At 32.7% G+C, this 26,723-nt stretch overlaps 1 protein-coding gene across 2 annotated transcripts in view; it reads left to right on the forward strand.

Annotated features, from left to right (window-relative positions):
* Indy (tricarboxylate transporter protein I'm not dead yet) overlaps positions 1–26,723 on the forward strand; it is an 82,073-nt gene that overhangs the window by 25,649 nt on the left and 29,701 nt on the right. The window contains exon 1 of one of the 2 annotated variants that reach the window (XM_073981450.1): positions 14,589–14,968. The exons of the other annotated variant lie outside the window; for it this stretch is intronic. The gene's annotated coding sequence lies outside the window, so the exon portion shown is untranslated. Of the gene's footprint in view, positions 1–14,588; positions 14,969–26,723 lie in introns of those variants that run through there. 2 annotated transcript variants of the gene reach the window in all.

Consider the following 26,723-nt stretch of genomic DNA (forward strand, 5'->3'; position numbering starts at 1 on the left):
ACCAGGTTAAATGTAAAATGCGTTTTATTTACACTGGCTCCTATGCACTATTTTCTTCGAAAAATTCTTCTTTTTTCGACAGATATTCTATTCTTGAGACTTCGTGTAACTATTGATAGGATCAACTACTATAGTGTGTCAATGTAGAGTTTCCATCAACAACTTAATGAAATATCCACGAAACGAATCAACAACGTCTTTTTAGCACGTTTCAATAAGATTTACAAATATAATTTTAAATGTTGCCTGGTCACTTCATTAAACTGTAATGTCGAATGTAATTTGATGTGTAGCCATGCTACTTAACCCACATAAAGCCACCAGTCCATGGTGGAATAATAGTACGTTTATATATAACCGGATTTAACAAACCCACTGGGTTTCAAATGTCAACTCCCTTGCGTATACGTAAAATAAATACTCAATAATAGTTGTGTCTTTTTACTTTTTCAGTAATAATTATTCAGTAACTTCTTTTCAGGGAGTAAGAGAGATTTTACTCTTTGATACGAAAATAGAGAAAAAAGTAAAAAGACAGTATTTAGTAAACTTTAGCAAGATAACAGTTGATAACCAAAACAAAAATATTGGCGCCAATGCATGAACGAAAAAATAATTCCAAAGCAATGAACAAGTTCTTCAATTTTAAGCAAAATAAATAGAAAATAATTAATATATTAATAAAATAATCAATAAATAAACCTGAGTCGTAATATTTATAGTATTTATCCACAAAAAATAAGATAAACATTGAGCAGCTGACCATTTGCAGATGAATAAAAAACAGCTGATCGAACTTGCTAAAGGTTGCTGGGAAAATTTCTTTCAGCAACTTTTAGCAATTTCTCAGCAAACAACTGTCAAACTTGTTCTCTCACTGCGCTCTCTTTTACTGAACTTTTGTGTAAAAAGACAGCATTTAGTAACATTTCGTAATAATTATTACAAATTATCACGTAAAAAGACACACCTAATGTTTGGTTTACATTCGGCGTCGTTTCGTGATTTCGAAGGCGTTTCGTGACTTCGCGCGAAATCAAGCTAAATTTATCATGATTTCGCATACAAAATCATCATCATTTCGTGATTTCAGCGAAATCAACATCGAAATCACAGTACACATGATATACAACCCTGGTTTTGCCTAAAAAAGTACCAAAAGTTGCAACACTTTTCACGTATCATAATAAATAAGGTAGATGGTCAATTGCTGCAAAAAAAATGTTAGTATAAAAATTTGTAAACAATGTGACAAAATTATTAAATTACTTTGTTACAATCATGGCAGAACTACCAGGTAGTGGTATCACACAAGCTGATCGAATATGAAAAGTCAAATCCATTTATAAAAAAATTATTTTTGTTGTAATTTCCCCAACAACATAAAGAAAGCTTTGACATAACATATTCAAAATTTTACGATGCCACTACCTGGGTAATTGTTCCATGGTTACAATGCTATTTTTTATTGTGTTCCCTTACTTTTTTAATGGCAATGTTAGAAAAAAGTGCGAATTGTCAAAAATTGCTTCCTCATACACATTTCTTAAAAAATTCGGGAACGGAAAAATGTCGGAAATTGCAGAAACTCCTGCATAAATGTCAAAATCATCGTATCAGCTGACATATTAGATGCCAATAAAAATACTTGATGCTAGTTTCTACTAGGCCAAAATTGTATGGCAGAAAACAGGAGAAGAAGGTGTTATTCGGCGCTATTTTTGTTTAAAGAGAAGTGCAAGTCCTGCTAGATTTCGGAGTACGGGAACACATTTTTAGCACTAAACGGAAAAACTACTGCATAAGAATAATGTATTTGGAAACATAATGAACACGAATAATCCCATTTATTGGTTCTGAGCACAACTTTTATCTATCAAAATTTATTATTATGATGTATCAAGATAAAATCATTTTTTATTTTTCATTTGTTAGAATTAATGCAATATATAGATAATTTTACTATAATTTTCCAAATAAAGTTGTAAAGTTCTATATTTTTATATTTTTGATGATTAATTCAATTTACAACAACTTGTAAAAATTCATGTTCGATCAGCTGCGCATATGCATCTACCTTGATCATTGTCATATGTTTGAAATTAACAAAAAATGAGTGTAAACACCGGCGTGTATTTCAGGATTTCGTGAAATCCAGTGGATTTTGGAGTGCTAGTGTAAACTTGGCATAAGAAGGTTAACCCTACAAAAGGCTATAATAGTACGGTTACACTATAGTTTTTTTGCCGGGTTAATCCACTTCGAGAGGATTTACTTGACGTTTCCGCTATGGAATTGGCATTTGAAATCACAACCCACTGGGTTAATCCGGTTAAGTGTAACCGGGGTATAATATAAACATGGCCTAAAAAGGTGTTACATAAAATCATACCAAACGTCAAATTTGGTCACAATAATGTATTTATGTGAATTGCTTGTTTACATTTTGAATGTGTTTTTTTTCACAATAATGAATTTGACAACCAGTGTGATAACCAGCTGTTTTTGCCGCTGTACCTGTATAATTGTGGCATGCACTGTTCGTTTAAACGCCACAAACTAGGCGTTTACACCAGACAATTTGTCTTCAAATACAACGTTTGTCTCCCAGCTGTCCATCATTTTTCCACAGACAGTGGGGGTAACAAATTTTTGACATTTTTGTAAACAAAATGAGATAATATCTTCGTTCCAGTACCTCTTGAATTATAAAAGTGTCAAAACAGCAAACTGTCGAAAATGAGTTACACATACACATTTTTCCAAAATGTACGGGAACGGAAAAATGGCAGAAACGTCAAAAAACTGGAACAAATGTCAAAGTCGGCGAAACAAACAATCAGAAGCCGGCAAAAATGTTGCACATTTTTGCTCGCCCAAATTTGTCGTGTAAAAAGTTTCTAAAGAGAATGCTATTCAGCGCCATTTTTGTTCGGTGAAAAATGTGTTAAATGTGTAAAAACTTTTTAGTTCTGAAACGAAGCTAATAATTGAAATGTGTTGAAAACAGAAGAACATTGCAAAAAACAAAATATGTGAAAGAAAAACAAAAGCAATTCGATGATTTTCATTCATAATTTTACAACTGTTTTTGCAGTTGTCTGGACGCCTAAGGTCATGTTTATATTATAGCCTTTTGCAGGGTTAACCTTCTTAACGAGGATTTATTTGACGTATACGCAAAGGAATTGGCATTTGAAACCCAGTGAATTTAATAAATCCACTGGTTTCCAAATGTCAATTCCATTGTGAATACTCTTGGCGTATAAATCCTCATAACGAAGGTTGAAACTTGATTTAGGCCATGTTTATATTATAGCCTTTTGCGGGGTTAACCTTCTTTATGAGGATTTGTTTGACGTATATGTAATGGAATTGACATTTAAAACCCAGTGGGTTTGATAAATCCGGTTACATATAAACGTACTATTAGACTATGCACTTATTCGATGATTAAGTGTATTATTTCGTTTTATTTGACATATATTTTATGAAAATGACAACTTAAATCCCCTGGATTTGCTAAACCAAGCAAAGTCTAAACGGGGTTTAACCCGACCAAAAAGCTCTAATGCAAACGGCATTTGCATATAAAACGGCGTTTGCATTAGATCTTTTTGTCGGGTTAACCTCTTTTATAAGGATTTATTTGACGTTTGCGCTATGGAATTGACATTTTAAACCCAGTGGGTTTATTACATCAGGTTAAGTACGAACGGGGTATAATCAGATTTAATAAACCCACTGGGTTTCAAATGTCAATTTCATTATGTATACGTTAAAACAAATCCTCATAAATAAGGTTAATCCGACAAAAAGCTCTAAGGGGCCAAATACATACGGTCCGTTGAGAGTCGCATTACAACAACCACATGAAAACTTTAAGAACAAACTTGGCATCACTTACACATTTTTCATGTGGTTGTTGTTTTCAACGCGCAACGCGTCACACCACGGACCGTATGTGCCGAGGGCTTAATACAAACGGCGCTTACTAGGCGTTTACACCAGACAATTTCTCTTCAAATACAACGCTGATTTACTAACACATACATACAATTGTCGGCTGTCCATCATTTTTTCACAGACAGTCGGGTTAACAAATTTTTTATATATTTGTAAAAATAAGTGAGATAATAATTGAAATGTGTTAAAAACAAAAGAACATGAACAAAAACAAATTTTGTAAACGGAAAACAAAAAGAATTTTAATTTTACAACTGTTCTTGCAGTTGTCGGGACGCCTACGTCACACAGGCAAGTTTTGGGATTTTGACAATCAGTACATCAAGTCAACTGTCCTGTCATGTGTAAACGCAGGGTTAAATATGCTGCCATATTTGACTTATGATTGATTTACATTTACGAAATCCATTCGATTTCAACTGTCAATTCCTTTGCGTATACGTCAAATGAAAACTCATCTCAAATTCATTGGATTTCGTTTGACGTTTAATACTATGTTTACATTTACGAAATCCACTCGATTGCATCTTTCAATTCCTTTGTGTATACGTCAAATGAAAACTCATCTGAAATCGATTGGATTTAATTTAACGTTTGAGCAATGGAATTGACAGTTGAAATCGAGTGGATTTCGTAAATGTAAACATAGTATAAGCAATGGAATTGACAGCTGAAATCCACTCGATTTCAACTGTCAAATCCATAGATCGAAGGTCACACTAGAGTGATTTCATTGAAACTTTTAAGTATATATAGATCGAGTTCCCCAATACAGCAACTTCAATATATTACTCTACTGTGGAACTCGATCTAGGAGCCCTTGTTTTCATGAAATTATTTCAATGAAACACTCTAGTGTGACCTTCGACTAGGTTAAACGTCAAATGAAATCCAGATGAGATTTCATTTGACGTTTGAGCTATGGAATTGACAGTTGAAATCGAGTGGATTTCGTAAATGTAAACTTAGCATTACTATTATGGTACGTTCAGATTTCAAAATCCAATTGTCAATTCAATTGCGTTTACATCAAATAAATATTCTTCATAAATCCAGTGGATTTTATTTGACGTATTTCCCATGGGATTTACTAAAACCAGTTTGACGCAAATGCAGTATTAGTCAAGTTCAAAACATGTTATCCCAAAAAGAGTTGACCCTTTTCGAATTCTGACATTCAAAACCATAAACTGTAAAAACGAATGTTCTTGAACTTGCTGTTAATGTCCCGAAACAAAACCAAAAAAATATGGGTCACGTGTTTTATCTCAATAACACACTACCTGACCGCCAGTCTCTCTGTGCCTTGAATGACAAGCGACAGGTAGTTTTACTGGTCGGTCATTCGATACCCTTTTTTGATATTGATTTAAAAAAACAACAACTAATAAGTGCAAGATTGAGACCCAGACTTTTTGGTCTGTGAGTGTATTGGGTACATGATAAGCGTGCTGCTGTAAACACTTCCATGCCCGAAAATAACGCTCAGTTTTTGAAGAGAGTATCTTATTTTGGCATCGAAAAAAGAAATGCTTAAATAAATATGACACTTTTGAAAACTCGTTTCGTTATGTTATTGTCGTTTTTTAACAACAAAAATGCATTGCTTTGGTTGTTTTTTATTGGTTATTTATTTAGTTGATGTTGTTGCTATTGTGTCATATGTAATAATGAGGGGTTGGGTGATACCATTAATGTGATTTTTTTTGGTTTGTCTGGGAATGGATTTTTTTCAATGGCTGGAGACATGGTAGAACAAGAAAAGGTAGCAGCAATACCCAACTGACTGAACTGGGCTGTAGTGTTAGTGTCAAATTCCATACGACATTTTATGTATTTATTTCTATGTTCGATGTATATTAGGGATATATATTTTTGAGGAACAAATTTATTCATCAGAAAAAAAACTATTTCCCATAAAGACGGCTTCATATCATTGACATGTAACCTCCTCCAGGTCCGAACGACATGCCGCACACTAAAACATCGCTTATAGAGGCGGTACAATATTTGTTAATATGTGTGGTATTTTGCTAAACTTGAAAAGAATAAAGCCCTAATAAACATGTGCTTTTTTGTTTTCAAAAGCAAATGATTGAAACATCTTATCTTTTTTCAATGAATTACCAGCGACCCTAAACATTTTTGCAAGTATTCTACTTTCTGCGAGAAATTATGCATTTAGTGGAATGATATGGAAACATTCAAATTGAAAATCTAACGAGTTTTCATTCATGTTTTCCAAAATATTCAATCAAATGTGAAAAATTATTAGTTTTTTAAATTCCAATAATTTATAGACATTTCCTTGTTTTGTTTACATTTACGTTGACACTAAGGTTTACAAACAAAAACAAATTCCTTTGTGGTTGTTGTTCGAGTTGTATTTGTTGTAGTATTAACTTTACCTTGTATTTGTTCTACCATGGGCTGGAGAGGAGAAAGTTATTTCATTGGTGCAGTGAGATCTTTTTATACGAACTAAGTGACATTATGTAGAATCATCCAGAAGAAGACGCAGCTAATATTGCAAGAAAAATAAGTATATTTGCTTTGTTTCAGAACTTACAAGAGTCTACCTACTATCTTTCATATTTTGACAATTTTTTCCTTTAAAAATTTGTCAAAATATTAAAGATATAGTAGATTTTTGCAGGTTCTGGATCAGAGCAATTATATCCCAAGTGTTCAATACCCAAGTCATGGTGCAAATACACAGGTAGCCGCATCGGCAATTGTTGGCAACATAAGATGTCAAAATTTGACATCAATTCAATGCAATTGACACATTATGTTACCATCAGCTGGCATGATAATGCTACCTGTATTATTGTACCATGACCCAAGTGTAATGTAAACGGCATTCTCTGAGTATTCCAGTCATGTAAAACTTCCCTGCAAGATGGTTCTGAGACACGCCGTTTGGACAGTGCGATTAAAGGTAGGCCGGTGTATAATAGAGATCCCTTCTATCATCTCATATATGTACATATATTGGGAAAAACTCCCTGGATACTTTTTTGGGAAACATTCATTAAATGAAACCTAAGTGTAGCGTAGCTCTTAAAAGCAAAGTGTGAGATAACGAGCGTTTTGTTTTTGATGTAGGTGTCTGCAAAATTTTAAACGTGTGTGACATCAAGGTCATTGCTACCTTGTGATAATATTTCAGTTAAATATTTGAACAAAAATCAATTTTAAAAGTGAATCGTAATAATGATTTTATAGGGAATCTTGTTTGCTCTCAAAAATCCAGTGGATTTAAGTTGTCGTTTTCATGCAATATATGTCGAATACATCGAGATAATGCACTTATGCGTATAAGTGTATAGTCTATACTTAGTTCAAGAGGAGTATTTGGTTGTAAATACATTATATTTAATTGACAACATAAATGACTCATTGTTTTTAAATGCTGTTAGATGTAAATGCGACTTAAGTTCAATTACGATCCCACCCGCCACCCGGAACATCTTCTTCAGAGAGTCAACATATTAAATTTTTATACAAATAATTTCAATTTTTAATTTGTTCAACAAAACCAAACTTTCTCCCTATGTTTCTCAATATTTTTCTCTTTACATCAATATGCATCTTCTTTGGTGTCCCATTGATTTTCCATCCGAAGACGAAGAAAGAGTTTTTTTCATTTGTAAAGAATTATGACAACCAGTTTTGTATTTTCTTCGGTTGACTGACTTGTTGTTGGATGGCATTTTTCGTATCAGTTTTTCCTTATACGAAGAAAAACATCAATGCTCTGCAATCCAATTTTGTATAGCAACAAGTGAGACGAGTTTCCTAATGACTGTTTACTTGGATGGCTGCTACATTTGGTGATTACCGGTTCGACAAGTGGCTTACGTGAGAATCATGCGGGTTTAAATGGCGTTGTCACGGCATGTACTCAGTCAATATTGACTGTGTGACAATTAGTGGACACCAAGATTTTTTCTTGCAACGATTTGTGACCAGGTGCGTAGAAGATTTTAGTGGACACCAAGATTTTTTCTTGCAACGATTTGTGACCAGGAGCGTAGAAGATTTTAAGGAATTTGCGGAGAAAAAGAGAAGGAAAAAATTATGTTTCACAAAGTGATGGTAAAGTTAGGTTTACATTTACGAAATCCACTCGATTTCAACTGTCAATTCCATTGCTCAAACGTCAAATGAAATCTCATCTGAAATCCATTGGATTTCATTTGACGTTTAACCAATGGAATTGACAATTGAAATCGAGTGGATTTCGTAAATGTAAACCAAGCATAAGATTACATTAGTCTATCTCGACTTTATTTGACGTAATATAATAAAAAGTATGTAGACCAATATAGTGTCATCCATTTGATCTGTTCCTTTACTTTTGAAAATGGTAAAACCGGCAAAAGTAGCAAAAGTTGTGAACTGCTCTCATATGAATTGCATGGTGTCAGAAGTAAAGGAACGCTTTTCGAGTAAAAAGTGGTAAAACTTAAAGATTCTTGCACGTAAAGGAACAGAGCTATTATCATTATAAAAAGATCCAATGTAAACGCACTCTTATTCTATTGTGGGAAATCAAGGAAAATTTATATAAGGTATATGCATGAATTACAAGAACTAACAAATTTAGAAAAAACAACATTGTTGTTATTGAAAATTAATTGTCAAAGAAAATATTTAATAATAGGATCGTTCCAAATATTTTCTCAGGAAAAACATAAATACATTTTGAAAACCCTCTAAAATAGAACAACTTTGGATCAAAATGTAAATATAAAGTATTCAGAACTGTCGTAGGGCATTTTTATTACACGTTTAGGATAAAAAACAGTATTGTATGGAAGCAAATTTCGAAATTTCAAATTTCATGAGAAGACCCTATTACATTTTGAACTCTAAATTTACAAAAAAAGTAAGAATACAGCTGATTGTCACTTCTACCTTATATAAATATGGCCTGTGGGAAATCATTAATGATTAAACCCAGCAAAAAATGTTGGAAGCTGTTCAATTGGAGTTATGATTTCACATCTTTCGATGTAGTCCAACAGAGTTATGAAAAATGCACCCCGTTCGATACATTTTAGCTTCGTTCCCGTACTTTTTAATGGTAAAACTCGTAAAAGAGAGAACTGCAAAAATTTGTTCTCACACACAAGTTTTTTGAAATAGTTCGGGAACGGAAAAATGGAAAATACGTCAAAAAAATTGGAACAAATGTCAAAGTCGGCGTACCAGCCAATCACACGCCGGCAACCATGTTACTATTTTTTTACTCGCCCAAATTTGTCGTGTAAAAAGTTTTTAAAGAGAGCGTCATTCAGCGCCATTTTTGTTTAAAGAGAAGTGAACATTTTACAACTTTTTTGTGTACGGGAACGCTTTTTCGAGTAAAATGTGCAAAAGTCGTAAAAATTGTAAAAACTTTTAAGTTCTGGAACACAGCTTTTATAAGCAGTTGCTGTAGAGATCCCTACAGTTAAAAACAGTTGGTTGATCTCTACACATTTCTTCAAAAGATAAACAAGAGTGTATATATTTCGAAGAATTTGTTACAAAATAAAGAAATAACAACTTAATACTATGTTTACATTTACGAAATCCACTCTATTATAACTGTCAATTCCTTTGCGTATACGTCAAACGAAAACTCATCTGAAATCGATTGGATTTCATTTGACGTTTGAGTAATGGGATTGACAGTTGAAATCGAGTGGATTTCGTAAATGTAAACTTAGTATAATGCTATGTTTACATTTACGAAATCCACTCGATTTCATCTGTCAAATCCATAGGTTAAACGTCAAATGAAATCCAATGGATTTCAGATGAGATTTCATTTGACGTTTGAGCTATGGAATTGACAGATGAAATCGAGTGGATTTCGTAAATGTAAACTTAGCGTAATTTGCGAACATTTTTGCGGTAATTCACGAGACAGAAATTTTTAATGGAGTGGAGTTGGAGTCCATGTCGAAAGATGAACTAGTGATGGGAAGGCAACATAAAACAACTTTAGGATGATGAAAGAAAATCAGATGCGCTTGGATTAAATCGAGAACGGAGGAAGTAAGCTTAAATGTGATTGAATTTAATGGAAACTCTTTTTTAATTTGTGTTTATATAATAAAGTTCTTTGTGTTCTTGTTTTACACAAATAATAAATGCGTTTTATTTATTTTGGGATACTTCTTTAGATACATCTTTAGACTGATTAAAAACGCAATCCAAAGAGTGCCTTCAAATTCAATGCAAAACACTACATCAAAAGCTGTGATTTGGATCGAAAATGGAGTGCATCCCAGCTGTGTGGTGTGGAAGCAAAATGGAGTGCATCCTAGCTACGCGCTCTCTTGTAAAATTCATAAGTGAATTCATAGGAAAAGATGTACTCCAACGGCAAATGTACCGTACACTTGTAGTGATTCAACTGCATCCGCAGATGCAAACTTTTTGCTGGGAAGTGACAATGTCACACTGTACACTACCATAGCCTAGTGTAAAATTCAAATTTAGAGCAAAGGCGTCATTTAGAGCAAAAGCGTCATTTATTTGTCATATATTCTATGGAATTGACAACTTAAATGGTGAATGTTTTATAAAGCATGTTAGATATAAACTTTGTCATTTCGGCGTTTACACCAGACAATTTGTCTTCAAATACAACTCTGATTCACTAACACATACATACATTGTCGGCTGTCAGATGATTTCGATTGGAGCTGTCACAATTCATATTTGTCATTTGAATTCGCTGTGAGGTGTAGAAATGTCAAACTGTACAGGTAGGTGTATCTCGAAAAAAGAAAACAAATAATGTTAATGTTGTACACGCAAAATGTCAACATTTGCTGTGTTTTGTATGAGAATTTCATTTACATCATTTACATTTCGATCAGCTGGTATTTTCTGTTTCGTCAAACAAAAATAACTACGGTAACAACTTTTTCTCGGAAAACAATTTTTCGCCTCTGTTTATGAATTTTGACATTTCAAATCTTTGTTTTCCTTTGAATTCGCTTGCTGGAGGACCTGTAATTGGGCCATGCTCCCAGCTGTACATCATGTATATCATTTGTCTATGGAATTGACAACTTAAATGAGTTGACTGACTCCATAAAACATATATAATTTTGTATCATATATATTTTTATTTCATATATCATATCAATTAAAAGTGGATAGCATTTACTAATTAAAAAGATACACCTATTATTGTTTATTTAAAATTAATTTACACTTGCACATAAAGCTAGTATTTAGGCCAAATGCGTCATTCAGTCGAATTGACAACTTAATTGAAGCTTTTTTCTTTGAACTTATATGACATGTTATGGGTGTTTTACACGATATGTTTTTAACATATGGGTTGTCACTTTTTATATACAAAATGTATACGCAAAGTGACAACACATTTGTAAAATAACATATCGTGTAAAATACCCATAACCAGGCAACTTAAAAAAAACTAAACATCTGATCGATCATACGATAAATTTTCGAGTATAAAATTATGGCTTGACTCTCAATTGATTATTCTTTTGTCAAATACATGTGCGTATAATATTAATAAATTAAACACTAATGCATATAAATGTACTAAATCTTTTTTTTTTTGATGAATTCATTCATAAATTACAACTGAAGATTCAACAGAAAATACACAAATGTAAACGATGAGAAATTACATATGTATGTAATGACACAAGTAATGTAATTTTAATGAGAATGTCATCAGACACTATTGACTTAAAGTGATATTCTCAAATGTGTACACAATTTTTAATTTATTACAAGAGAGTGAGACTGAGAGGTCAATGTATCGTGGCAAAAGAGCCAAGCGGATATTTAGTATTGTCTTAACATAATGTTAGTTAACAGCAACTGTTGAACACTTCATCCAAGGCCTACAGAAGGTCGGCCATTAAGAGTTCTGTTAACAACTTTTGACAACAAACATAATAGATTTTACATTATTGTGATTTGAATTTCTTTGTATTTTAAATCACAATAATGTTTTGACAACAAACATAACAATCAGGGGGGCTTATGCTTGGTTTACATTTATGAAATACACTCGATTTCAAATGTCAATTCCTTTGCGTATACGTCAAATGAAAACTCATCTGAAATCCAATGGATTTCATTTGACGTTTAAGCAATGGAATTGACAGATGAAATCGAGTGGATTTCGTAAATGTAAACTTACTATTAGTGTCCGACTGTATAGACTGTGACTGCATCATTACACGGGTAGGGTAATAAAAATCGATTCTGGTCATAATTATTTATTTTTTTTTAAATGCTTCAGGCCTCAAACTCTTTGTTTTCATATAAATAATTCATAATAACAACGAATTTGACAGATTGAAAACAATCAGATGGATTTCAGATGAATTTTTATTTCACGTATACGCAAAGGAATTCACAATTGAAATCCACACGGCTTCGTAAATGTACTTTTTGCCCCTAAGCAATTTAGATATGACCTCATTAGCCGGATTTAGCGCATTATCCGGATTTATTTGTTAAATCCGGCAATAATCTAACTCCGGCAATAATCGATTCTCTAACTCATTTTTGAGTTACCGACAATTGTCGGTAAATAATTTCGGTAATTACCGGTGTTTTTTGGTAAGGGGTAGTTTACACTATATGTAAATGTCATATGACATGAAATTTTCCATCGTTAAATATTCAATAATATGTAAAATATTGGAGATTTTCCTTACGCCATTAATTCTGTGCGTACACCCCAACAAAAATGTAATAAAATTACGTCTCCACATTGCCTCCGTGGGTAGATATGGAATGTTTTTATTTCGTGTCATATGACATTGATAGATAGTGTAAACTACCTCTAAGTTAGCGACGAATAAAAATCAATCGTAAAGTTATACCGATAGCAAGAGTGCCGTCAACTTTTATTTGAACTTTTCATTCATAATTTTGTGTTTTAATTTTACCGATTTTTGTCGGTAACTCAAAAAATGTGTTAGAGAATCGCACTACAGATTTCCCATACAAAAATAATACCCCGGTTACACTATTGACGGTTAACCCACTGGGTTTAATAGATCCAGTGGGTTAATCTTTGCTGGTTACACTTAGCTTTTCGAGGATATAAACTGTCAGCTGATGTTTTTTTACATATACATACAAAATAACTAATAAAGTCGTGTTTTACACTTTTACAATTTCTCGTATGAGATATCGTCCCCTCTTTGCTCATATTGGTATATTTTACACACAGGGATACATTTTTGTATCATGGTATCAAACGTACTTTTTGTTAAAAAAGTATCTAATGTAAAAAATAAATAATTTTATGATTTTCAAATAACTTTAGATTTATTAACTCCATAAAATCTCATGCGACCAATCGTAAACGTGTAAAACACGACAAACTCTGTTGCAAAAACAGTTGCAACTTTTGGTACTTTTTGAGTAGAGTTGGATTTTTTTGCACAAATACCGAATACAACACTGTATTTTTGGTGGATTTGTGCCGGATTTAAAATAAACCCAGTCGTGAGAGGATTTAATTTTTGTATGGCAAATCTGGTCAGATTTGACCAGATTAAGCAATAAATCCTCATAAAGTGGGTTAACCCGGCAAAAAAATGTAGTGTAACCGCACTATAAATCCTCGTATTGAGTGGATTTGTTTTAAATCCGGCATAAATCCTCGTATAAAACTCTGTTTTTTTGCAACATGTTGCTAGAAAATACAAAAAGTTGCAAGCTGGCACAAGAAACAAGGTAGATGCATCGGTGAATTGCTACAATCAAAATAATAGCTGTGTTCCAGAACTAAAAAGTTTTTACAATTTTTACGACTTTTACACATTGTACTCGAAAAAGCGTTCCCGTACACAAAAAAGTTGTAAAATGTTCACTTCTCTTTAAACAAAAATGGCGCTGAATGACGCTCTCTTTAAAAACTTTTTACACGACAAATTTGGGCAAGTAAAAAAATAGTAACATGGTTGCCGGCGTCTGATTGGCTGATACGCCGACTTTGACATTTGTTCTAGTCTTTTTGACGTATTTTCCATTTTTCCGTTCCCGAACTATTTCAAAAAACTTGTGTGTGAGAACAAATTTTTTGCAGTTCTCTCTTTTACGAGTTTTACCATTAAAAAGTACGGGAACGAAGGTAATTTAAAATGTCAAAATTTGTAAGCAAGGCGGAAAAATTAAATTTGCTTAGATGTACAAAGTTGATTTTAATCAACCAATTCTTTAGCATCGAGACTTTTACAACACTACTTTATAACATCTTTCTATCAAATATTCGGACAAAGTGAGGGTTGGGCGCCACGGCACACATTGAACCTGACTTCACACGGAAATCAAAACATTCGTCTAAAGAACATTAGCGTAATGTGCACTACTATATGCCGAGTATTTTGACACATCGTTCCGAGATCGGGCTGGACCCTCTGATATTAGAGAAGTCCTACCTTGTCCCCTTCTGTTAAGAGACAACAAACAATTTCTCTGCGCTCTGGTAACCCTGTTTTCCAACTGTTTACTTAACATATGACTAACAGTGGGACAGTTTACTCTCCCAATCATTCTCATTCTCCATTATTACGGTCACTAACATATTGTTGTTGTTTTTGTTGCTTAAACTTGTTTGCTTTGGCCTCTTGCAGTTACTGCCTGCTGTGAACTGTGTGGTATGAGTGATGTTTTGTATGCATATGCATGTATGTGTGTGGGTGCTGTTGCTTGCTGTGGTGGTGTTGTTATCGCACACACGGTCGGTCGGTCTCGGTACAAAATCCATTGCTTCTAGTCGCGCACAACGGCCTGAATACGGCGGACGTCCTATTCTCTTCGTCTTTTAAGTTGTAACGTTTTTTGTTTAGTTGTTGTTGCTTCAGTTTTTTCTTTAATTTCTTTCTTCTTGTTGCTGTACCGAGTTGTCGTGTATAAAATTGGATATTTTTTCCTCCGATCGTGGAGGATCATTAACAAAAATTTATTTTTTTTATCTTATAACAACAACAAAGTGAGTGTCAAACTAAAAATAATAAGAAAATAAAGAAATGAAAATATATATCCAAAAAACAGATGAAAAAATACAATGAAATTTACTTAAAAATAAATATCAAGAGTAGCAGACAACGTGTGTTAACAATAAATGAAGAAGCGAAAAACAAAAACAAACAATAAATGAAAGAATTTGTAGAATAAAAAATCGAAGAAAATCAAATGAAAAATACATGTGGTGGCCTTCTAAGAAAAATTCAAATTTGTTTGAAAATCTGTGAATGAAACGGAAATTGTTTTTCTATTTTGAAAATAGAAATGCGTATATTTTTTAACAAATTCCGACCTCTACTACTGTTTTATTTGCTGATGTGACAATTTTCTTTGGTATTATTGACTTTTTATCTTTTGTCTTCTTGATTTCTTTTATTTGTAACATTTTGACAGTAGGTCATGGTTATTGAGAACTCATTGGGATTGAAACACTTTGACGACTTTGTTGCACTATGTACACTTGCTTTCGACGCAAGCATGGCCCAATAATACAGGTCCTCCATCAAAATCAGCTGATTTCGATTTGAGCTGTCAAAGTTCATAGTTGTCATTTGAATTCGCTATGAGGTAGAGATATGTCAAACTGTAGAGAAACAGATAGATGTATCTCGAAAAAAGAAAACAAATCAACTTCATGTTGTACACGTAAAATGTCAACTGTTGTTGTGTTTTTTATGAGAATTTAATTTAGAATAATACCCGGTTACACTTAACCGGAATAACCCAGTGGGTTTGGATTTTAAATGTCAATTCCATAGCGCAAACGTCAAATAAATCCTCTCGAAGTGGGTTAACCCGGCAAAAAACTCTAGTGTAAGCGTACTATAACTTATAAGTTACGCCAAACAAAAATAACTACGGTAACAAGTTTTTATCAGAAATGTTTTGTATGCATCTACATTAATTGACAACAAAAAAATAAATTTTTAGCTTCTGTTTATGAATTTTGACCTTTCAAATCTTTGTTTCTTTCGAATTCGCTTGGTGGAGGACCTGTATTATTGGACCATGGACGCAAGAAAGATCAAAATAATAGCGCATCAAGAGCGGCACTTGCCATCTCTCCTTGAAGGCATAAACACAATAAAGGTGGAGACTCATAAGTAATGGTACGTTTACATTAGGTGTGTACGATAACTTTCCCAGCAATAATTACTCAGTCAGTTCCAGCAACCTCTCTCAGTGAATTTTACTCTCTCAGGCAAGAAAAATTAGAGAAAGTTATCGAACAACAGTTTGCAAAAACTTCCAAGAAAATCAGCTGTTTCCGAAAATGTATGAAATTTGTTTTTGTTTCTTTTGATATTTTAAACCAAACTGAACAAAAACATAAATTTTAAAATTGGAGTTTAATTATTAAATGCTTTAATCCTATCCACAACGCTTTAGAATCTAAAAAAATGTGCAATTGGGAAATTTTCTTGGTCAAAAATGTTAACATTTCGAGTTGTTTACATTGACGAGGTGATTAAAAGTCAGCTGATCAGACTTGCAAATTTTTGCGGGACACATTTTCACAGAAAGATTTGCAAGTTCTCAGTCACAAAACTCTCCATAAAATCTCTCCAAACTCGCTCTCTTATGCTGGATAATCTTGTTATCAAACAGCATTCAGTAAAAGTTTGTACGAAAGTGTACAAATTTTTGGGTTATCGTACAGACCTATTTACGAAATCATGTTGATTTCAACTGTCAATTTCTTTGCGTATACGTCGAATGAAAACTCATCTGAAATCCATTTAATTTTTTGACGTATAATCAATGGAATTGACTGTTAAAATCATGTAGATTTCGTGAATGTAAACGTACTATAACAGGGATTTTCGCTTATACAGAAACACAATCAAACTTCTTGATTTGTAGAAGCCAAATTATAGGCCGGATTTAGCGCATTGTCAGGTTTTATTTGCTAAATCCGGCCAAAATCTACCAGATTTCCCATACAAAAATAAATCCTCGTATTTAGTGGATTTGTTTTAAATCCGGCATAAATCCTCGTATACAACTGTGTTTTTTGCAACATGTTGCTAGAAAATACAAAAGGTTGCAAACTGGCACAATAAATCAGGTAGATGCATCGGTGAATTGCTATAACAAAAATAATTTAAGATGTCAAAATTTGTAAACAAGGCAAAAAATTTCAATTTGCTTTGATACTTTGTTGATTTTTATCAACCAAGACTAATATTTACGATGTCTAAACGATAAAATAATTCTTTTTTTGCTCATTAGTTAGCACTAGAAGCATAATGTGCTAACATTTTCAATTTTAAACAATAAATTTGTAATTTGCCGTATGTTTTTGAGAAGAATTCAATTTACGACAACTACTTCTGACGTTTCAAATTCGATCGGATGAGCTTATGCATCTACCTTGGTAATTGTGCTATCAACAAAAATCAGCTGACTACCATTTAATATCCTCCAAAGGAATATCCAAATGCAATGAGATTTGTACTGGACTTATTAAATCCAGCTGAGGATTTATGGCTAATCTACGTGAGCTATTATAAGGTCTGTTCGATAACCCAAAAGTTTGTACAAACTTTTACAAAATGCTGTTCGATTAGCTGTTTTTACTGGAATACCTGTTAATTAGGTCATAAACCATAAACGGCGTTTGCATTAGAGCTTTTTGCCGGGTTAACCTTCTTTATGAAGATTTATTTGACGTTTGCGCTATGGAATTGACATTTGATACCCAGTGGGTTTATTAAATCCGGTTAAGTGCAAATGGACTATTACATTTTATTTTTATATCATGTTTACATCAACGATTTTAGCAGAGATAACATTCTTTATGAAGATATTCTTGACGTAGTATATGCCATGAAATTGCCTATTTAAATCCAGCAATTTTAATATATAATACAGTACAATGTAAACGTATTACTAAACGGCATTTACACTAACATTTATAAACTTGTTACATCACAAACATATCAATCTTCATTTATTTTGACAAAAAGGTATATTATCAATAAATCAACATATAGATCTTATCATGGTAATAAACACTAATGTGTAACTAGGTATAGAAGTTATATTCTGATGGTGGTTGTCTTCAGCAAAAGATGACATCATAAAGTCTAAGTCCAGTAGACTAACCTAATCCTTCCTGATGAGGAGACATTGGAAACTTTGGTGGAAGTATTGAGAACGTCATGATAAGGTGTCAATAATAATGTGTCGTAAAGAGGCCAGCTGATTTCCCCAATTTGACAAATTCGCAAATGTAAACAAATATTTTGATAGTTGTTGTACTCTTTACATGGACTGTTAAATAAACCTTGGAGTAAGAAGAAAAATACTAAGTAACTAAATTTCCACGAGAAATAAAAGTGTTATGCCGAATTTACATCAAACACTTTTTAATAAACTCTGTTCCTTTCAAGTTTTACAACTTTTTACTTTAAAAGCGTTCCTTTACTTCAGACACCATGCTATTAATATGGAACCAGATTACAACTTTTGCCGGTTTTACCACTTTCAAAAGTAAAGGAGCAGACCATAAAAGTTAGCAATTCTCCCCCAGTTTATGTATTTCGAAACGAAAATGTGTGCGCATGAAAGACACCCAAACTTTAGTTTTTGAAATATTATTTCATTTGCTTTTGCTTCAAAACAAAAAGTAAATTTGAAATACACACTCAAATTTGGTAGTTTTTCTTCCGCATTCGTTTTTTTATCGACATACATAAACAGGCCCTCTATTTAATATCCAATAAATACCATTTTTCCCAAAACACTTGCTTTATGTGTCAGTGTTAATTGGGTTTTGGTAATCAGTCTATAAATGTAGTTATGGCACAATAATACTATGTTTACATTTACGAAATCCACTCGATTTCAACTGTCAAATCCATAGGTTAAACGTCAAATGAAATCCAGATGAGATTTCATTTGACGTTTGAGCTATGGAATTGACAGTTGGAATCGAGTGGATTTCGTAAATGTAAACTTAGCATAGGTCTGTCTGGTTACTTTCCCAGCAAGAATTGTCCAGCAAGAACTTTCTCAGAGAGTAAGGAGATTTTATTCTTTTTTGCTAGAAAATTGTAAAAAGTAAACAGTAACAGACACAACAATTGTAAAAAGTAAACAGCTGACTTGCAAAAGCAGAACAATTTGTCCGCCAATGAAGGAACCAAAGGAAGAAAATGGTTATATTTTATTAAAAATAAAAAAGAAAATGACCCAAAAAAGATGTTTCCCACTTTGCAAGTTTGTTCTCCAAAAAAGCAATACAATTAGGGTTGCTATTTCTACAATAAAATTGTTTTTATTTTTCATGTGAAAAATATTGGCGTTGTATTCTTATTCTGTATTCTTTACATTTACGAAATCCACTCGATTTCAACTGTCAATTTCATTGCTTAAACGTCAAATGAAATTTATTTATTTATTTATTCAATCCATTTTTAATACTAAAGCCTTTTAATACTTTAATACTTTTAATACTAAAGAAATTCAATGGATTTCAGATGAAATTTCATTTGGCGTATGCGCGTACTTTAAAACTCTACAACCTTCTGCATTCAGTCTAAGAGCATTTTGCTGGGTTAACCTTTATGAAGATTTTATTGACACGTGTGCAATGGATTTGACAATTGAAAACCACTAAATTGACTAAATCCCGTTATATGTAAACATAATGTTCTTGATTTAGCAAATCCAGTGGATTTAATTTGTCCTATTTATACAATATATGTCAAATAAATCGAGATATTGCACTTAATTATCGTATAAGTGTATAATCTAAACCAGTTCAACTATTCGTTATATTTCGCATTGCCAACCAAGCTACAAAAACCCTGACCGTTGATATGATGATTCCACATATTTACAGTTTCTTTACGTCCAATATCATCAAGTTTTCGAGTAAGAAAAGCATTTGAAAAACAGAGCAATTTTACATTTAAATTTTTTGATAAATTATTGTAACGAATGGCGTAATACCAAGTTCTCTATTCGTTGTTCGACCCATAACTACGAATTAATTACTTATTTCCCCACACAAAATTCTATGAACGAACGACGATTTTTCTACGTTGTTCGATTAGAAATACTCTCTGAACGACGAATAAGTATGTCCCATCCCTAACAAATGAGAGAATTTATCGAAAAAATTAATTATGACATGTCTAAATTCAAAATTGAAAAATTTGTTGAAAACACAAAAATTTTTAGAATAAAGGTAAAAGATGAATGAAAATTAATGAACTAAACATTTTATATAGATGCAGAAGGAAGATGGTTGTGTTTCCTTCTTAATTCCACACACATTTCTTGTCCATTAGTTGAAAATCGCGTAAAAAATCAGAAACAAATAACTGAAAGTCTGTATACATAAACATTATGCCTGTTCGATAACTTTGCAAGTAAAAAGTTTTTGCAAGTTCTTGCAAGACTTCTCAATTCTCTTTTACTGAACAAGTTTGTTATCGAACAGCATTTTGTAAAAGTTTGTGCAAATTTGTACAAACTTTTGGGTTATCATACAGACCTAATAGTCTGTCTGTGCTATGTGCCATTCGCTATATCCATGTCTCACTGTACATAAATTATTGTTTATTTTCTCTTCTATATTTTCTGCAACGTAAAACCCATATTGTTTTTGTTTTTCTTTCAACATACAAAGGTATTTTTATAAAATCATGTGGCAAAAGAAAGGTGCAAATATCCGGTAAATTACTGGAAAAACAACTGCAATGTTTACCTATTGTCTTCTGAATGTGAATCATGAAAAACGTTATTATTTATCCATACGTGCAATTATTTAGTGAAAGTTTGCCAAACTAGATTTGTGTTTTGCAAAAAGTCTTTTATGAAACAGGGGAGATAGTTTAAATGCATGCTTTATTTAGCAAGAAAAGGAAAAATTAACCGATTGGTTAGCTCTAAAACATATGATTTTATCTCAATAAAGTTGGATATACATATGTTTAAGTGCTGACAATGTTTATATAAAAATATGTATAAATGTGCATATAGGAAGATATACATATAGCTAGAACCATGTGTGCCTCTATCTATGGATTGTTTGGGTCACTTGGTCGCTTTGTTTTCTTTTATTATTTTATATGTTCTTCATTTTCTTTTGGTTTTGCACTATACAAAACAGACGCATTTGCCAACAATTGGCGGCGAGACAGGCGGCAGCGCACATGGTTAATTCCATTCTGCCGCCTGGTATCAAGGAAAAATCACCATCCATTTAGTCTTTATTAGTTTTTTTTTTGTATTACAACCAAAATTAATAATTGCCGCAGTCGCCGCCGCAATACGATATTTGACGTATACGTTGTTTTGTAGTCTTCCTTTTTAAGAATGCATTCATTGCGCGTCATTACTTCTCTCTCAACAAATGTTGTTTCAATGATACGTGCGTTTCCACACGTATGGATGGATATACATATGTACCTAAAAACAATACTAAATACATACATACATATTTATTTGTTAACCATTAAAAGAGTGGTATATGCATGTTCAACAACCTACGCTTATTTTGTTTATTTTTTTTACTTTGTTAGTCTTCTCTCACTCTCCTCTCGTGAGAAATTGTCCTGTAATATAATTTTTGGTGACGTTATATTTTGTTTTGTTATGTTAATGGATTTGCCGCCATTTCTTTGTTAAGTGCCGCTGACTATTGAACTCTGTTGTTGTAAAAATGTTCAGAAATAACTTCTTTGTCCATTGAATGATCGTAATGCTAGCAAAATTTTTCCATACGCATGAGGTTATCAGCTGTAATAAATATTGCCTAGATGTAAATAACAACACATTCAATCAGCTGATTAAGACGTATGATAATGACAGTTGTAAATGCATTTCAATCATGTGTAATTGTTTAGCAGGCTGAACAATCCATTGGAATGGGAAACTTTAATGTATTTCTGTCTTAAGTGAAAGTACTTCCCCTTTACATTTACTACTAATGTATGTCAATTATGAATTTTGGTAAAATTTGTTTGTCAGGCATTTGTATATATAGATATAAAAATGTACAAAGTATAAATAATACAAAAAATGCATTCTCATTGCAGTCTATCAAAAACATGCGTTATTAAAAAAAAATTATTCTGTGTGAACAGGATTAATGAAAAGAAAGGTCATACAAACAGCTGATCAATGCCAACAATAGGTCTGTCTGGTTATGTTCCCAGCAAGAAGTCTCCAGCAAGAACTTTCTCCGAGAGTAAGGAGTTTTTAGTTGTTTTTTTAGTTTTCTTTTGCTAGAAAAATGTAAAAAGTAAACAGACACCTTCCCTGCAAAAACTTGCAAGCAATCAGCCGATTTGCCAAAACAAAACAATTTGTCCGCCATTAAAAAAACAAAAGCAAGGAAAAATGTTATATTAAAAATAAAAAAGACAAGTAGGAAAAGCGTTAAGTTCGGTCGGGCCAAACTTTTTATACCCTCCACCACAAATTTCAGCCATTTCGGTGGATTAATGTGGCCACAACCTTCAAAATACCGAATATCGGAAAGTACTGTTCTATGGGGGCTATATGATGGCGTGGACCTATACCTACGCATTTCTGGGGGAAAGTTTTATACCCCAAACGAAGACTAAATATCAAATTTCAGCCATCTCGGTGTGATAATGGGGCCAAAACCTTCAAAATACCGAAAATCGGGAGATATCGTCCTATGGGGCCTATATCAAAACGTGGACCTATGTATATAAACATTTTATGGTAGAAATGTTTCTTAGCCTCTGGAAATTCAAAATACAAAGTTACAACCGATTCTGTTGTCAAATGGGACTAATACATTCAAAATATATTAAAATGACGCGTACTTTATATGGGGCGTTATATGTGGGTAATACCAAAACGTGGACCTATATAAACTAACTTTGGTAGGGATGTTTTTTGGCCTCTGGAGACACAAAATACCAAATTACAACCTATTCGGCGGTAAAATGGGACAAATATCTTAAAAATTCCTTAAAAGGACGACGCGTCACGCGTCATTTTGTATGGGGGCTATACGAAAGCGTGGACCTACATAGCCCGCTTTCAATAACAAAAGTCCTACGTACATATAATAGATTTTCCCAAAATGTCATCCACCTACGTCAATCCGTTCGGACGCTAGAGTTATTTCCACAGACGGACAGACAGACAGACGGACGGACATGGCTATATCGATGTAGAATTGCACGCCGATCAAGAATATATATAGTTTGTGGGGTCTACAATGATTATTTCGAGTAGTTACAAACGCAGTGACAAACTTAATATACCCCCATCCTGTGGTGGAGGGTATAAAAATGTCCCAAAAAAGGAATTTTCCATTTTGCAAATTTGTTTTTCAAACAAAAAAAAAAAAACAATTATACTTGCAATTTCCACATTAAAATTGTTTTCAATTGCACAAACCTAAATCACCGTATAATTAAAAACAGATGATTGGTTGCAAGAAGAAATTTGTCCAGCAAGAATTTGCAAACTCTCAGTAAAAGAACTGTCAAAATGTCTCTCTCGAATCGCTCTATTTTGCTGGATTTTTATGTTAACAGACGGCTTCCAGCAACAATTTATACAAATTGTTACAAATTGTAGGGAAACCAGACAAACCTAATAATGTCCAAACGTCTTTTTGCCATAAAACACTGCAATTAACGCGACAACGCTTTGTTTTGCAAAAAAATCTTTTTGCAAGAAATTTATGTGTGGCCCGGTAGCTTTAAGAGTTGCCAAACACCAAATGTAAGTGAAGTGGTCTGTAGCCATTTATTTTATGTGAACGTAGGCTAAATTCAGTTCAACCTTAAACACGAGTGCAATCTTATAGTACGTTTACATATAACCGGATTTAATTAACCCACTGGGTTTCAAATGTCAATTTCATTTCTTATACGTCAAATAAATTCTCACCAAATGTAAGTGAAGTGGTCTGTAGCCATTTATTTTATGTGAACGTAGGCTAAATTCAGTTCAACCTTAAACACGAGTGCAATCTTATAGTACGTTTACATATAACCGGATTTAATTAACCCACTGGGTTTCAAATGTCAATTTCATTTCTTATACGTCAAATAAATTCTCACCAAATGTAAGTGAAGTGGTCTGTAGCCATTTATTTTATGTGAACGTAGGCTAAATTCAGTTCAACCTTAAACACGAGTGCAATCTTATAGTACGTTTACATATAACCGGATTTAATTAACCCACTGGGTTTCAAATGTCAATTTCATTTCTTATACGTCAAATAAATTCTCACCAAATGTAAGTGAAGTGGTCTGTAGCCATTTATTTTATGTGAACGTAGGCTAAATTCAGTTCAACCTTAAACACGAGTGCAATCTTATAGTACGTTTACATATAACCGGATTTAATAAACCCACTGGGTTTCAAATGTCAATTTCATTTCTTATACGTCAAATACATTCTCATAAATAAGGTTAAACCTTCAAAAGGCTATAATATAAACAGTCTATTAAGGAAAAGTGTTCATAATAGGGCTGTTCCTTTACTTTTGTAATGTCAGAAGTAGCAAAAATTGTAAAAATGGTCACAATTTGTTACTCTAAGAGTTAATTATTTATCAACGTTAAAAATATTTACAGAAATTTATGTTTTCACGTGCCAGAACCTTATGTTATGTTTACATTTAAGAAATCCACTAGATTTCAGCTGTCAAAATGAAATCCAATGGATTTCAGATGAGATTTAATTTGACGTTTGAGCAATGAAATTTACAGTTCAAATCGAGTGGATTTAGTAAATGTAAACCTAGCATTAAGGTTTTTTATTCGAAAAGCGTTCCCATACTTCAAAAGGTATAACATTTTCCCATATACCAAGGTAATGCAACTTGTAAAAAAAATTCGTAACATCTTTAAGCAAATATTCTTTGCGTAAATAACTGTTGCATACATCCAATCAATCAATCTAAATATTTTGCATTTATATCACACAATTCTATGATGGCAACAATTCCATTTAAAAACCATCAACTAATTTAAATTTGTATTGTGCAAAATTAGTACTGCCTGCTATGATTTCAAATAGCTTTTGACACAACACATCTCTGCTATGTGTCAATAGAATGTCATCTTATCACACTATAATTGAAGCTTTTAAATTTGTCACTAAAATGATTCTTGCTTATATTTGTGTGCTTACATGCAAATTTGCACATTCAGATTTCAGACTTCCAGTAGCAAATTGACAACTGTCACAACAATAGCGGCAGCAGCAGTATATCTTAGACAAAACGTGAGGTGACAGTCGTTATTAAGATGTTGACTAAATAATTTTATTGGAGGTTATAAACTTAAATGATATTAGGTTAGATTTTATGAGAAGATTGTGTGTGTTTAAGATAATAATTTATTACAGCAACTCTTTTAAATTTCAAGTGTTTACAAAGTTTATAGCGTGGGAATTTTTCTGCTCTTTTGCTAATGAGTTAGAAATTTTAAAAATTTCTCCAAAAATAGGTTATTGTTTTCCGTTCCAAAACTTGTTAATAAAACATATTTTAGATTTTGTTCTACTTACAATCTCATATAAATTCCGGCAGCGCAGTTTTTAGTTAACACATCGTAATCAACTATCATATTTGACATTTAAATTTGTGTAGAGGTGCTAATATGCTATGATATCGGATTTGCCAAGCTATTGTTATATTTTCATACTCTCTGTGATTCTCATTCTCTCTTCACTATCACGTGTGTATTAAATAAAAAAATGTGATTTTTCGTATTGATGTCGTAAATGACGTTAATTTATTAAATACATTTATATGGCAAATGACGTTTCGACTTTTTATTACTGTCTACGTGCATTAAGTCATTAAACTTATGAGGTGAGTTAGAGGAAATATCCAAAATCAAATGATAATTGAAGTATTTATACAGACGATTTTCATGAAGGTGTACAGGAATTAAATAAATGTAATGGACGATTTTTAGTACGATATTTAACGGATGAAGATCTCAAACGAATTTTGTATGGAATGGGCCATACTATTTTGTCATTCTAGAGATTTGTATTGTTCTACTACTAATTTTTACTATTTTTTTTTTCTTTTTTTTTTTTGGTGTAATAATAGTTGACCTTTGGACTTATATTTCTTGGAGTTTTTTGTTTGGCTTTCAGGTCAGAAATTAAAAAACAGTAGATTTTTGTTTTTTATTTTATTTATTTTCCAATGTTTCGATCATCGTCGATGATCATCATCAGGGATTTTATTTTATATTTTTCTTTTTGCAACTTGCCACTACACGTTCTCACTAGATCGCAACAGATTTCCAACGATATGATAAAGGAAAAATGTTATAGTAGTAAAAATTTGAGGATTCCTGCAGGTTCTGGAACAGACATATTTCTTATCCAACTCATTTAATTTTGTAGCAATATGTTTACACATTACCGTCAAATAAATCCTCATAAAAAAGTTTAAACCTGCGAAAAGGTCTAATGTATGACGTTTAATATTCACTTGTTTTCTAATTATAATATGTTTCTTATTCTCAATTCTTTATTAAAAAGTTCTGTAGGGAACAAATTATCAGTTTTACAAGTTTTTTGGGTACGGGAAGACTTTTCACACTCGTGAAAATGGCAAATGTGGAAGATACTAGAAGGAACCTGGCGCTTTTACCGTTTTTAGTTTTTGCAATATTGGCAACACTCGTTACACAGAAAACAGCTGTTTACGGTATTACACACAGTACAAGGTTTTTTTGATTCGTTCA

This window comes from Musca autumnalis, unplaced genomic scaffold (genome assembly GCF_047663935.1).
Source record: "Musca autumnalis isolate F117 unplaced genomic scaffold, ASM4766393v1 scaffold_4, whole genome shotgun sequence".
NCBI lineage: Eukaryota > Metazoa > Arthropoda > Insecta > Diptera > Muscidae > Musca > Musca autumnalis.